At 40.8% G+C, this 14,847-nt stretch overlaps 1 long non-coding RNA gene across 2 annotated transcripts; it reads right to left on the minus strand.

Moving 5' to 3' along the window:
* Positions 1-288: 288 nt before the first annotated feature.
* On the minus strand, positions 289-13,864 carry LOC145552763 (uncharacterized). Of its 2 annotated transcripts, XR_014088857.1 has the most exons (4): positions 9,465-13,864; positions 7,245-7,562; positions 6,947-7,119; positions 289-5,036 (listed from the first exon to the last, which is right to left on the minus strand). It is a non-coding gene; the product is annotated as an uncharacterized LOC145552763 (long non-coding RNA). The 2 variants fall into 2 exon arrangements; XR_014088856.1 differs by having other exon boundaries at positions 6,947-7,562.
* Between the last annotated feature and the right edge of the window lie 983 nt (positions 13,865-14,847).

The following is a 14,847-nucleotide window of genomic DNA, read 5'->3' on the forward strand; positions in this document are numbered from 1 at the left end:
TCCACATTTAATCCTTATTAGTCTTATATATCCATCAGTCCCAGCTGAAAACGAAATTGGTCAATCAAGAATTTAGTTTTTACACTCGGGGTTTATTATTTTATTTAGGGATACTTTTCTGTTTTGTTCGTGAAATTATACAATTACTGTATATTGTTGCATATAAACATAACTATATATATATATATATATATATATATATATATATGTCTCAAAATATGAGACGTATATATATGCAGATACGTCTCTAAATATGTCATCCAAAAGATAATCTTTTTTTTTTTTTACCAATCAACAGCTGATACCAAAGCATTTTCCAGCTTTACTGTTGAAACATTGTCATGACGACAATGTTTCTCCATAATGCCGTCACTGAGAAGTAGCTTGTGCGATGAGCTCAGATCTGCGGTTCCACCAGCTGTTTACTCGTTGCTGGGAGGGAATACCATTATAAAACATAAAATAAAGCTAAAACAAAAGCTTAATTTTATATGACACATCTTTAACAGATTCTAACAGAGATCCTCTTCAGTTTTTTTGTTGAATCAAACTGTATGGGGGGAGTTTTTTCCAAATGTTGTCTGTTTCTCAGTCTTAAAAGTCTGTGGAATATGGATTGCCAAAGATAAACTTATTGCACCCGAGAAATGACAGACCTCTGTGTACGCTGACCCTGAGTCAGCCTCCTGCTGCTTACTTAGTGACTCTAAATGGATTAAGTTGTCAGCTGGACGGCTCATCCGAGATTTTTTAATATCCAGGCTGAGGTATATCAAGCAACCGTCTGCCAAGTGGTATCAGAGGGATTTACTTTGGCTTTATTGCTACTTTCTCCCTCCACCTTCCTTATCGGCAGTAAGGTATGGTCGTGCCCTCTGCGATTCCTTCAGGATGTTTCCACTGTACGTCAATAAGACTCTGAGAGAGAATAAAATCCTGAAACTCTAGAGGGAGGATGATGTGTTTTAATTTCAGCTCATAAGTGCAGAAAGTAAAAAAAACAAACAAAAAAAAGCCACTTCTGGATTTATTACATTCTAATCCAGACAATCCGGTTTTCCGTGAGGTGGACCACCATCTCCTCCACTGAAGATCCCAACCCAGAACAAATTCTGCAGTCTTACAGAAAATGATCCAGATACCAAGACATTGATGTTTTTTTTTTTTTCTTACCTGTTCTCCTCTTCTCCGGCGGGTTTCTCGAGGTTTGCCTCGGGACGGCTGTGTATTCAACAAACAGACAAACAAACAAACCGTTGGATCTCTGATCTCCCAGCTTGCTCCCGTCTTGGCCGAGCCAGGAAGGCAAACACAAACACAGAGGAATCAAGACGGTTTAATGGATTTCCGAAGAGCAACAATACCGATCAGAATATTTCTAACCTTATGTGAGAGAACTTATTACACTATAAATGACCCACACATCTCTGTGTAGCCATTCATTTCAACCTCAGATTTCCAGATTTCGGGGCCATTCTTCTCTCATTTTGTTCAAGAATCGAAGGGAAGAATTGAAACGTGGGAGGATTGTGTGTGTGTGTGTGTGTGTGTGTTCTCCACAGAGCGAAACATGTCTGTATGTGCTTGTGCATTATTGCTCTCGAGCCAAATGTGTTTGGTTTGTTCAGCCTGTTTTGTTTGTGCCTGTTTCTGTATGTGTGTGTGTGTGTGTGTGTGTGTGTGTGTGTGTGCATGTGTGGGTGTGTGTCTGGGACGCCGCGTACCGCTGAAATATCTTCTTTTTCCTTTGGAAGCATAAAAATATAATTAGGGTTTTAATAGCCAGTTATTAGTTTCTTTTTTACACCGTTTTTTTTTTTTTTTGTAAATGAAGAGAAACAGACCACACATTCCCAAAACACTTTATCACCAGGGACAGGGGAGGAGGATTCCTGATGGTGAGTAGAAACGCATGAATTAATCTGAGGTTTAATGTTGAGAGAAATCTGTAAATCCACACTGTCATGGTTTTAACGTGCCTTCAGAAAGTGTTCACACCCCTTGAACTCTATCAAAGCTTGGACAGATTTAAACCTACAAATTTCAAATGTGTGTTTTTCTTTTAGGTGTGATAGATCAACACGGAATAAAAATAATAAATTCACGCGCTGGCAGATTTAGGGTTAAAGTAATGTTTTGATTTAACCAACATTGTTCTTCTTACTGAAGGTCATATTCACTTTTCTGAGTGAGTCCCAACCTGAATCTGAAAGATTCTGACTCAATAGTTTGTAAAACAATCTTTTGCTGCAATTACAGCTTTAAGTCTTCACCTCCATAGTGACATTTTTGTCTTTTCTTCTTTGCACAATGGCTGAAGCTCAGTCAGATTCAATGGGATCTCTCTGAGACCATCAATTTACAAGTTTTACCACAGATTACAAAATATTTCAGGGCTTTGACTGGGCCATTCAAGTACATAACTATGCTTTTATCTGAAACGGGGGCCTCCAGCCGTTGCCCTTTAACCTTTAAACATGTTTTAATCTCCTGTTGGAAGGAAAACCTGCGCTTCAGTCTGAAGTTGCTTGGAGCCTCTAACAGATTTTCTGTTTTTATTTATTGCCCAATAAATTAATGCATCACAATAGCATGATGCTGCCACCACCGTATTTCACTGTGTGTTCCACTGATGTTTAGTCTTTAGGGGTGTGAATACTTTTTCAAAGCACTCTATAAGCTTTGTATGCATACTAATTTATCCATGTCATAAAATACATCTCAAAATATGTCATCCAAAAGATAATCTTTTTTTTTTTTTGACCAATCAGCAGCTGATACCAAAGCATTTTCCAGCTTTACTGTTGAAATTGATTCAACAAGGCGTGTCAGTTTTAACTACACACACGTGGTGTGAAGACGCAGCAGGCAACCGATCCAGATCAACGTCATTTCAACGGATCCATCTCCGTTTTTGTGAACATTTTCTCTCCTGAAAAATCTCAAGGATATCTGTTTCCGGCTCCCACGCACAGATCTTCTCTCTCCCTGTCTCACAGAACTCAAGGTAATTCATTTCATACATCACAAAGTCATTTATCACCTTAAAAGAGTGACAGGAACAAGGCAGCAGCAGGAGCTCAGGCTGCAGGATTCTATGCTGGCCGGGGGAAAAAAAAACAAAGATTGGTCTGATTAGTTTCCGTCTTGCCACTTTATACCGGGGCAAGTAAGCAGTAGGGCTGCTTGTTATGCAACGCCCGTCATCCCAGGCCTTGATGAAACACGTACGACTGTTTTCAAGGCAACTGTTAAAGGTACAGTCTGTCAAAGTTTAACAAGCAGCGATACGGAGTTGTAAAGATGGTGGCTACCATCTTAAAACGCCGTCCACCCACAGCGTAGAATCAACAGAGCATGTCGTGAGACATGATTCATCTGTGCTGACCGAAGATGCTGACTGCTCCGCATGGACACCTTGTAGAACAAATAAGCCACCTGCTAATGGTCAGGACCCAAACCCAGAAGGGCTGACACGAGGCTAATCAGTCCGGCTCAGAGCAGGGGGCGGGACGGTCTCATCCAACTGGGCTGGAGCTCAGCCTCATAGCAATGTTGCACAACAGGAGAGATATTCTGTGTAATTTAAAAACCTGAAAAATAAATGGCCGCCACGGAGAAAGTAAGATGCCCCACTGTGAGCGTTTGGGCTTTTTACCTCCCCTGCTCATCCTCCTCAGTATGTCTGCTGGATTAAATTTAACGTCCTTGTCCTCGTTTGTCACACTTAAAAAAAATAAATAAAAAATTAATTATAGTCAAGTCAAGCTATTTCTTTTAAAAACTAATGTCAATCCTGACTAAAGGAGATCAGATGTGCTGTACTTCAATGACATGTCCTTTATCTTTGAAGGCTGGCTAACAGAAATAGGCCTCAGTGTGACATCATGGTCACATTCAAGGACCACCAGAATGGATCGCTAATTAAAAGTTCACAAACAAACTTCAAATAAAAAAAAAAAAAATATCTGTTTCTGTACATTTTATGAAGTGCCAATAAGTAAAACAATTCTCTTTTTGACATGGATGATGATTTTTTTCCCCCTTCACTCTATAAATGCACCAAAATTAGAGGCTTTGTATTTTCAGTGTCAGTCATGCTCCTTTAACAAACACTCAATTATTGAAGGCTTTAAATTAAAACATTATGAATGTTATTAAATGGGCAGCGTTGTGCTTTTTCCAGACACATAGTACCTATTTTATAGCAAAATCAAACAACTGTGTCACATTCGGTTGCTATAAAAAGGCAGTACATGTCAAAAACGACTTAAACGAAATTCAACTTGGCAATTTTACGCCTTGAAATTGGTCCCTGTCTCTTTAAGAAGCTCCTGTACTTTCCGACACTCTGCCTTCAGCTCAACAAAGCCTTTCCATTTTACAAACATCCTGAGGAACGCTCGAGTGATAAAATAGTTCACATGATGAACTCAGCAGATGTGCAGCTCAATCAGCTGTTTGCTGCTGCTAGTCTGGAGGAACTGAGTGAGGAATGGTTGCCACGGGAGATTCAAAAGTTTCTCAACACGCATGAAAGAAAGAGAGCAACACTCCAGGTCTGTTTTTGATGTAACATTACTGCACGGTGTAAAGCTAAAAAAAAGCCAATTTTACGTAACACTGCCCCTTTAAATAACAGCTTTTAACGGATGTTACTTAATTTTGTTTCCAAAGTGATTACTCTTTCTTGTTCAAAAATATCTAGGCTCTTGGTTAAAAATGTTCACATATGTTTCCTCCATATGAACGCACAGAAACGTGTTTCTTTCATCAGACTAGTTTTCTTTCTTTTTTTTTCTTCTTCTGTTCAAAATGTTGGTAAAAAAAAGCCCCATAAATATAGTTTCTTATCCGAACAGCATTTCCATTGTCCTTATGTCAAGATGACATACCGTCTCACCTGTCCAATTTCAGCTTGACCCATCAGATATCATTACTTGTGGCCCGACAACCGTGAAAGTGTCAAAGAGTAAATGATGTCGCAGGATGGGTGTTGCTGAAGCTATACATCACAGGATCTCGACCACCTCGCCCTGCGGTAAAACTACATTGTTACGCATTACAATGAAGCAGCAGAAATGCTGGAAACCAAGAGGAGCTTGCTGGTAAAAGCAAAAAGAAATCCAGACGAGAGAACGTCTGAAGTACATTTTCTTTAAATTGATAAAACAGAAAACGAACGGACCAATTGATTTTTACATTTGAATGTTTTCATACATCAGGCTTTGTTTTTTTCCTTATAGATGGATTGCTCAGTGAAGGGGTTTTATGTAAATTACACATCCACATCTTATTAGGAGCTGTTTATGGTTTTAAATGTCACCAGTCCGCCGGTACACGCTCTTATTCTGCTGCGCCAGCATCCCAGGGACGGTCATTAAACCGGGCCGAGCCGCTGGAAATGATCTCCTCTTTCTGCTGATGAACTGATTGTACTCGTACACAGTAATAACACCATTAAAACGTAATACCCCCGGGGTCATTGCTTCAGATTTCGTACAGTTGCGTGTTGCTGGACAAAAGGAGGAAAACAACTGCTTTGGCTACAGCGGCGTTAACGCTCATGATTAATGATTAATCCTCTTGACCAAAGAGAAAAACTCTCAGAAGTCCAAGTGATAGTGACAGTGAAAGGAGGGCTGTTTTATTCCTGTGTTTACTTGTAATTGTGCTCAAAGGGCACACTAAATAATTAAATTAGGTTCAAAGAAAAAAAAAAAAAAGAAAACCTTGCCCCCCAAGTTGTAATGGCTCACTCTACAAGCTCCATCCGAAGCAACACTCAGGTATTTATTGTTACCGTTTATTCAGAGCGGATAGAGAGCGGTTAAATTATTGGGAAGCATCATGTGAAGATAACATCAACAGAGACTGGTGAAACGACAAAATTGACTGGGTTGAGAACTGCATTTAAAACTGTTAGTGGAGAATATCTACCTTGACAAAATGTGGCTGGGAGACGTTTTTTGAAAGATCGTGATTGCCGATCAAAACATGAAAAAGGAGCAGAAACAGGCTCAATGATCAATAAACGATCTCTTTTGATGTTATCTTTGTGTAACACTTCCCAATAATTTAACCGTTCTGAATAAACGGTAACAATAAACGTCACAATAGTTTGTCTACTCTGTGTATGTTCATACAGTGTATGTTAATAACTGAGTGCTGCTTTGGACAGAGGTTGTAGAGTCAGCCACTACAACCTGGGGCAGGTTTTTTTTTAACCTAATTTAATTATTTAGTGTGCATTTCCACAAGCACAATGTAAAGAAGAAATACGGGGTTGGGACTGAACAGCTATGTAGCCTCAAGCAAACCAATGACCAGTGAGGCTAATCAGGGAAAAATATTTCAATTGCCTGTAATCCTTGACCTGCTCTGTTCTGTAAAGTTTCTGCTGCAGGTTTTCATTATTTTATCAAAGTATTCAGTTTTACCACAATCTGTCTTTGCACTTGGGTTCTCTTCACACCTCAATCATGACAGGCCTAGTCTTCTTTAAATGCACAAAGTAGTGATGAGATTCAGCCAGGCAGATCACATTCTGTCCAGTTGTCTCAAATATAGCATAAAGCTTTTCTCACCACATCCACCACAACATCTGATTTTCCTATTACACCAATAAAACAATTTTGAATTTGTATTGAACTGAATGTGAAAGTGCTGCTGGCAAATCATCATCATATACGAAACTAGTCGTACGTAGAGATAATCCCAGTGCAGATCTTCACCCTCAGACTGCAGCTTCTATAATGCAGAGGAGGAAAGTGATGAAGAGCCTGTTGTTGTCTTCAGACGGCCTCATGGAACCAGTTTCCAGATATTATTATTAAGGTAGACATCTACAAAAACTAAGCGCATTACAGAGTGCTAGGGGGGCTTCCAAATACAAAGAGCTCCTTTCTTAACTCCTCTCTGTTCATTGGCTGGATTGTATCCTTACATTTTCTTCTTGCATCCCAGGCCATCTGTGCTGTGGATGTGTGCCTCTTCTCTCCTGTCCTCACACTCCCGGCAGACGCGGCAGATGGTTGACCTTCAAAAGTCTGGTTGTGCTGGAGGTCTCCTCCTGTTAAAGGGGACTTCTCCTCTCCCCTGCCACCGGCGGCCCTGCACCTGGCAGAAGGACAGAAGAGTTCATTGGTGTTGTTAGTATAGGCCGTCTGCGATCGCGCGCTCTCGATGTATGGAACAAGAACGTCTGGTTTTCTTTAACGGGGTAGCTCTGTATTGACCTCTACCTGAGCTGTATATCATGTCATGATGTTCCTTCATTAAAAGCGTTCCTGGAGTGTTGATTCTCCCTCGGCAACCATTCAGCTGTGCAGGACACTTGGTGGGACTGAGCAGTGCCATTGACGACGTAGCTTCTCCTCATAGCTGCAGTTTCCAAGCTCCTGCCTCACAGCGACTCCCCCACTCTGCTCCTTCAGACTAGCAGCAGCAATTAGCAAGCATCTGGTGTGACTGCGCTTCTGCTGTACTCATTATACGAGCTACTCCTCAGTGGTAAAAGCGCAGTTGAAGGGTTAACAGAGGAGCGATGTCGTGAAGACGTCCTGAAGGCAGAGTTTCAGAAAGAGCTGGAGTTTTAAAGAGACATCACTTCATCTGTTGTCATGAGTTGGAATCCTGCAGAAACTCCATCAACTTAGGGGCATTTTGCTGTTTTATACAATTGTTATCATCCCTCTGCCTACACCGGATCGTCTCTGACAGAAGTAGATCCTTGTGCTTTTGTCTATCAGGTGAAAATATAAGCTAGTTGGCTGGTTTCCATAGTTTGACCAGTTAAATCCTATGACTGCAGAAATATAGAATTTTATTCTGCAACTAAATTGGGGGAATGAATTAAAGTTGTATGGATTTGTTTAATAGGTGACTTAATTTGATTCACTGCATTGTAAAGCTATATACATTAAGTCTACGTCTTTAGGTAACTTGCAGCAAATTGAGTTTGTGATATTATTTGTTTTTCAAAGTAATTTAACTTTTACAGCCAAGTTGCAATTGTCTATATAGACACAAAGCATTAGCTGTAATCAAATAGTAAAATCTATGCCGTAGCCTGTTGCCCACATACTGGTAAATATCAGGGTTCTAGATTCATAAAGTTAAACCACGGGGAGTAATTGTTGGTCCCAGTTAACAGGGTTACACTAGATTTGTTTAAAACAGCGTTTTGCTACTTCATTTAATTTTTCCTAACCGAGTTTGTATGCAAAGACCACTAAATTACAGATTTTAAAGCGGAGGGAGGAAAAAACTAAAAAAGAGGAAGAAATAGACCCATTCTAATCAAATGCAATTTTGGTGCAATTTATTTAGAGGCTCTTATCAGTTAAATTATACAATTTTTATGTTTAGGGAATCCAGGTGCAGTCACTGAGGGGGGCTGGAAGTGAATCTGTTTCCTAATTCATTTATGTAAGCTTGGCCTCTCTCCAGTTGCAGCAGATGATTTCATTTGTCTGAGCAGAGTGCTTGATATAATAGGATTACAATCTGGCTGTTGGAAAATCGTCTGTGGACCTCTGTGTCTGAAGGCCTGAGCAGGTCTATTAGCCCATGATGGCATCCTGCTTTTTTCTTCCTCGGCTTCATCTGACAATACAGCAAATAAATAAATGATATCGTTCAAGTTTAGTATTTACTTTCATGGTGAGGGATGCAGAATGTAAGGGAACGTTTTTATACTTTTGCAGGAGAAAAAGTTTTTTTTTTTTGGCTCTAGGCAGATAAATCCTCTTAAATCTCTTGTGTTTTCTCAAACTAGACTCTCATACTCCTCCTGTCACATTACTGCTTATCTACCTTGAGCTTATTGTCTTCCTATGCAGTTGTCCTACATAAGCCAGATGAACACGTGTTTCGTAGCACTGGATTCACAACTTTGAGAAGAGCACATTAGGTCAAAGGGGGAAAAACTTAGGACATCTGATGAAAACCTTTAGATTATTTTAATAATAACTGCAAATTCAAGTAATATGCACAAACTAGTGCAAACGAAAATATTAAAAACGCACCATCTCTTACATTTTTGTCTGAAACAGAGAGAAAGAAAGTGCATTTTCTTATGAGGAATAAATTATAACAACAGCAGTGTGCCGTTACTGGTGCATGTCTGATGCAAAGGCTTTCTAACACCTTTCTCATGTCACGACTCTGAAGACCGAATGACGTTGTCAGCAGGTTTAATGACAATTAAAAGGGTAAAACTGAAATCAAGACAAAAAATACAGTAAATATGCGATCATATGCAGCATAAAATACACTACATTCAATTTCTACCGATCATCAAATCTATATGCGTACTTCTAGGCTACCAATTGCGCACCTGATAATCTCGCGATAACCTCGCATCTAATTAACATAACAAACATACTCTACCTTAAAACAACACATTAGAGCGCTATCGCTAGACAGAAACAATGTTACAAAGTTACAAACTTAATACATACCGGCAATGCAACCATACATGAAAGATTTCAACAGTAACTTACACTAACGGACACTAACGGTGCCTATTTCTACCGTTTAATAAAGTTTTGTTTTGAACAACAAAAAACTTACTACGTTGTAGTATCTGAAAACAACATGAAAGGACAGGCTCTCTCCCCTTTTTCTTGTACACGTACTAAAACAACATTTATAACTTCAAAACGGAACACTCCCCGTCTGGCGTGAATAAACGCCACAAATTGGGTTTTTGCAAAAAAATATCTTATGAAGGAACCAAAACTACAATTTCTGAGATAGGTCTTACAAACTTTTTTAAACCATCTGCTTTGGCTACCTTAACTTCTACTTTACGTACTCTATCATCTTTACTTGGAAACACCTGAGTTATAAGTCCAAGAGGCCATTCATTTCTTGGTACTTGACTGTCTTTGAGTACGACGACACTTCCTAAAATCACATTAAGTTGGTTGGATTGCCACTTGCGACGTGGCTGGAGAGTAGGAAGAAATTCTTTCTTCCACTTGTCCCAGAAGACATTTGACAGGTGCTGCACTTGACGCCACTGGTGTCTGTAAATGTCCGAAGCTGTAAAGTTGCCAGCTGGAGCCTGAAGAGGGATAACTTTCTGCGTAAGAAGAGTAGCTGGAGTCAAGATGAAAGGGTCACTTGAATCTGAAGAGACTGGGACAAGAGGTCTTGCATTTATAATAGCTGACACCTCTGCCATGAAGGTGATGAGAACGTCATCAGTGAGTTTTGTGGTCTTGAGTTTGAAAAACATAGAGTCTAAAATTCTCCGGGCCAGGCCTATCATTCTTTCCCATGACCCGCCAAAATGGGAAGCATGCGGTGGATTGAAAGTCCAAGTACATCCATTTTCCTTTAAATAGGTCTGTAGAGCTACATTATCCAAGTTTGAGGGGATTTTCAGTTCCTTACATGCACTGACAAAATTAGTACCCCGATCAGAACGAATAGTTTTTACAGGTCCTCTTATAGCCAGAAACCGTCTAAATGCATTAATAAAGCTAGATGTGTCGAGTGAGTCTATCACCTCGATGTGAACTGCCCTAATGCTCAGGCATGTAAAAATGACAGCCCACCTTTTGTTTTGGTTCACACTTCCTCTGGTACGTCGGTAAGACACAAACCATGGGCCGAACACATCTAAGCCAACATTGGTAAATGGAGGGTCCGTTGCAAGACGGTCTGGAGGGAGGTTTGACATTTTTTGTGTGCTCAAGGGAGCCCTAAGTCTTTTGCAGGTTACACAATTGTAAATGATTGTGCTCACCTTTCTTTTGCCACCCACTATCCACCATCCTGCAGAGCGTATAGCTCCTTCTGTGAACAAGCGACCTTGATGATGAACTTGACTGTGATAGTGCTTTATGAGAAGAACTGCAACATGGTGGTGGCCTGGAACTAGAAGTGGGTTCTTTTCACCATGAGTCAAGTTTGAGTCAGTGATACGACCACCTACTCTGAGGAGTTCATTTTCATCCAGGTAAGGGTCTAAGTTCTTAAGAAGACTGTTTTTGGGTAAGTTCTCATGCTTTTGTACACACTTGATCTCTTCAGAGTACACATCCTGTTGTACTGCTCGAATCACAATATTTTGAGCTTGTTTAAACTCATCCACAGTGAGTCCTATCTCACAGTAATGCCAACCACTGCAGTGATTGTTTGTATTTGGTGGTGATTTGAAGTTGTGGACGACATGTAGTAGTCTTGAAAGAGCACGGGTAAGTGATCTCCAAGTAGAAAACTTACTGAATCTTTCAGAACCAAGTTGCCTGGTTGAAGTTGTAGTTTGGAGAGTAGTTACATGAGGTCTAACATCTGAGTCCATGTTAGGGTCCACAAGATCGTAGGAGTCATTTGGAAACTCTTGGAGTTGGAGTAAGAAGCTGGGGCCAGTGAACCAGTTACAAAAGGGCAACTGGTATGTAGGAACAGAACGAGTGGCGTGATCCGCTGGGTTCTGACTACTAGCTACATAATGCCACTGGCTTGGTTGAGAAGATTTGCGGATCCTAGTTATACGGTTACTGACATAGACATAAAATCTCCTAGTTTCATTGTAGATATAACCTAAGACTACTTTACTGTCTGTGTAGAATATAGTGCAGTCTAGTTCGAGGTCAAGTTCATCTGTGATTAGATCTGCAAGCTGTACTGCCAATACTGCAGCGCTAAGCTCTAGTCTTGGTATGGTGTGATCTGGGCGTGGTGCAAGCTTCGCCTTGCCCATAATAAACCCTACTTCACAGTTTTTCTCTGCATCTGTCACTCTTAGATAAGCCACTGCTGCTATTGCTTTAGTAGAGGCGTCCGAAAAAACGCACAACTCTTTTTTGTGGCTGTTGAGGGAGAAATGTCTGTGTATGTTCTAGGAATAATCAGGTTAGATAGTTGTTTAAGCGAGTCCTTCCAGAGAGTCCAGGACTCTTCCTTTTCTGGAGGTAATGGAGCATCCCAGTCTCCATTTTCAACTGTGAGTTCACGTAGAATAGACTTTCCCTGTATAGTGATAGGCGCTACAAAACCTAATGGATCATAAAGGGTGTTAATTGTTGATAACACACCTCTTCTTGTGAAGGGCTTTTTCTCATCTGGTATTTGAAAGGTGAAGCAGTCTCTACCTAGGTCCCAAAGGAGGCCCAGGCTGCGTTGCATTGGGAATGAATCAGCTTCAAAATCCAGGTTTTTTAGATCTTTAGCATGATCTGGTGTAGGGAATGCCTCTAACACTTCCTTTCTGTTGGCTGCTATTTTATGCAGTCTGAGATTTGACTTTGCAAGTGTGTCACGGGTTCTTTGGAGTAGGGACACAGCCATTTCAATGGTGGGAAGAGATTTGAGTCCGTCGTCGACGTAAAAGTCCCGTGTGACAAACTGTATCACCTCTGGATCACTGTCCGAATCGCTGTGTAGAACGGACTGATGCAAGCCATATATTGCCACTGCTGGTGATGGGCTATTTCCAAAGACATGGACTCTCATCCTATACTCCACAATATCTTTGGAAATGTCATTGTCGCGAAACCACAGAAAGCGCAAGTAGTTCCTGTCTTGCTCATGAACGTTGAAACAGTAAAACATCTGTTCAATGTCTGCTGTAAAGGCTACAGCTTCTTTTCTGAAGCGCATTAAAACACCTAGCAGAGAGTTGTTAAGATCAGGTCCTGTTAACAACACATCATTCAGTGATACATTCTCGTATTTGGCGCTGCTGTCAAAGACGACCCTGATCTGTTTGGGTTTACGGGGGTGGTAAACACCGAATAGTGGCAGATACCAGCATTCCTCTCCATCTTTTAGTGGAGGGGCAATTTCTGCATGTTTGTTTTTGAATACTTTGTCCATGAAAGTCACAAAGTGTTCCTTCATTTCCTCATTTTTTTTAAAATTACGAACAAGTGACATCAGTCGCTTCAGGGCCTGCGGTCTGTTGTTAGGGAGCTTTTGGCGCGGTAGTTTGAAAGGTAAAGGTGCTGTCCAGCTATTGTCATTGTCTTTTGTTAGTCCTTCTTTCATTATCTTCAAGAAGACTTTGTCTTGAATGGAAGGTGAGATGTAATTGTCATGCCTGGTTTGTTTGAATACATTACATCCTAAGTGGTCTGGTTCACAAGCGCTGTCCACAAACTGGGTGCTGAAGTTGAATGGAACTTGAATCTCACAATGTCTCTCTTTTATATTGAAAACATTGGGGCACGGTTCAAACATTGTAGGACGACCCTTCTCAGTGGCATTTGTGAACAGAGTCTTTACTGCAAGGGTTTTGTGAACATCACCAACACACACGTTTCCTACTATGACCCATCCGAGGTCCAATTTTTGTGCATAGGGTGCGTTGTTAGGTCCACTTATCTGTTTACGGACTTTGTGAACTCTAATAATGTCCCGTCCAAGGAGAATTAAGATAGGGGCTTTAGAGTCCAGTTCAGGGATGAGGTGAGCTACTGACTTCAGATGTCTGTGATGCATAGCTGCACTGGGTGTGGGTATCTCATCTCTGTCATTTGGGATGCCTTTGCATTCAATAAGAGTAGGCAGTGGAATGTGGACTGAGCCATCCAAGGCTTCCACTACATAACCTGTAGCTCTCCTTCCCATTGTACTTTTAGTTCCAGCACATGTCCTAAGTGAGTAAGGGGAACTGGGTCCACAGTCATTAAATACTTCAAAGAATTCAGGACGTGCTAAAGATCTGTTACTTTGTTCGTCATGGATAGCATAGAGCCTTACTGCTTGTTGTGGGTTGCCTGCTGGATACACTTTAACAAGACAGATTTTAGAGCATGATCTTCTTGCTTTATTCATGCCACAAACCTGTGTGCAGTTGGAAGTTATCTCTTCTAGTTCTGTGGAGTCAAGCTCCCCGCCATGCTCTACTGCAGGTTCAGTTTCTCTTAGCCAGGGAGCTGGCCCTGGGTGGAGAGCAGTGCAGTGTTTCTCATTGCTGCACTCAGAACACTGTACCTTGACTTTACAGTCTTTTGCGATGTGTGAAGATGAGGCACAGCATTTGAAACAAAAATTGTTCTCCTTTAAGAACATTTTCCTATCGTCCAGTGTTTTCATACGAAATGTCCTGCATTTTGAGAGAGAGTGAGGTTTTTTGTGAATGGGGCAAATCCTGTCACTATCCACAGCTTTGTTCTCAGATCTATGCTTATCTGCATTTGAGTAAGAGACAACATCAGTTTTGTGCACTGAAATCTCTTTTTGTCTGTTTGTTCTCCAAGGTGGCTTGTCTGATTTGGAAACATCAAGCAATGACACGAAGTTAAAGCTGGGATCATTTTTAGCATCCGCTTCTTGTGTGACAAAGTTCACGAACACATTAAATGGTGGAAACGGCACACCTCTTGTGCGTTTGTAGTTAGTTCCTACTGTAATCCATTTTTCCTGCAAGTAGAAAGGAAGTTTTTGGACAATAGGATTTACTCCTCTTGCTGTATCCAGAAAAGCCAAACCAGGGAGGTCTCCTTCTTCTTTAGCACACTGCATTTCCATGAGCAGGTCACTAAACTTCCTCAGTTTTGTGTAATCTTTGGGCGTGATTTTTGGAAATGCATCAATTCTTTTAAAAAGTGCATCTTGAATCACTTCACCCGAACCATAACATTGTTCAAGTCTGCTCCAGATCATGTTGAGGCCATTGACTGGGTTATTGATGTGTATATCCCTAATTTGCTCCACCTGCTCAGCAGATTCTTTTCCGAGCCACTTTAACATCAAGTCCATCTCCTCACTTGCTGTTAGATCCAAACCCCTTATGGCATTTTCAAAGGAGCGTTTCCAAGCTCTGAAGTTTTGAGGCTTGTCATTGAACTGGAGAAGCCCTGTTGTTACTATTTCACGACGAGCAAA

This window comes from Poecilia reticulata, chromosome 9 (assembly GCF_904066995.2).
Source record: "Poecilia reticulata chromosome 9, P_reticulata-male-v2, whole genome shotgun sequence".
Lineage (NCBI taxonomy): Eukaryota > Metazoa > Chordata > Actinopteri > Cyprinodontiformes > Poeciliidae > Poecilia > Poecilia reticulata.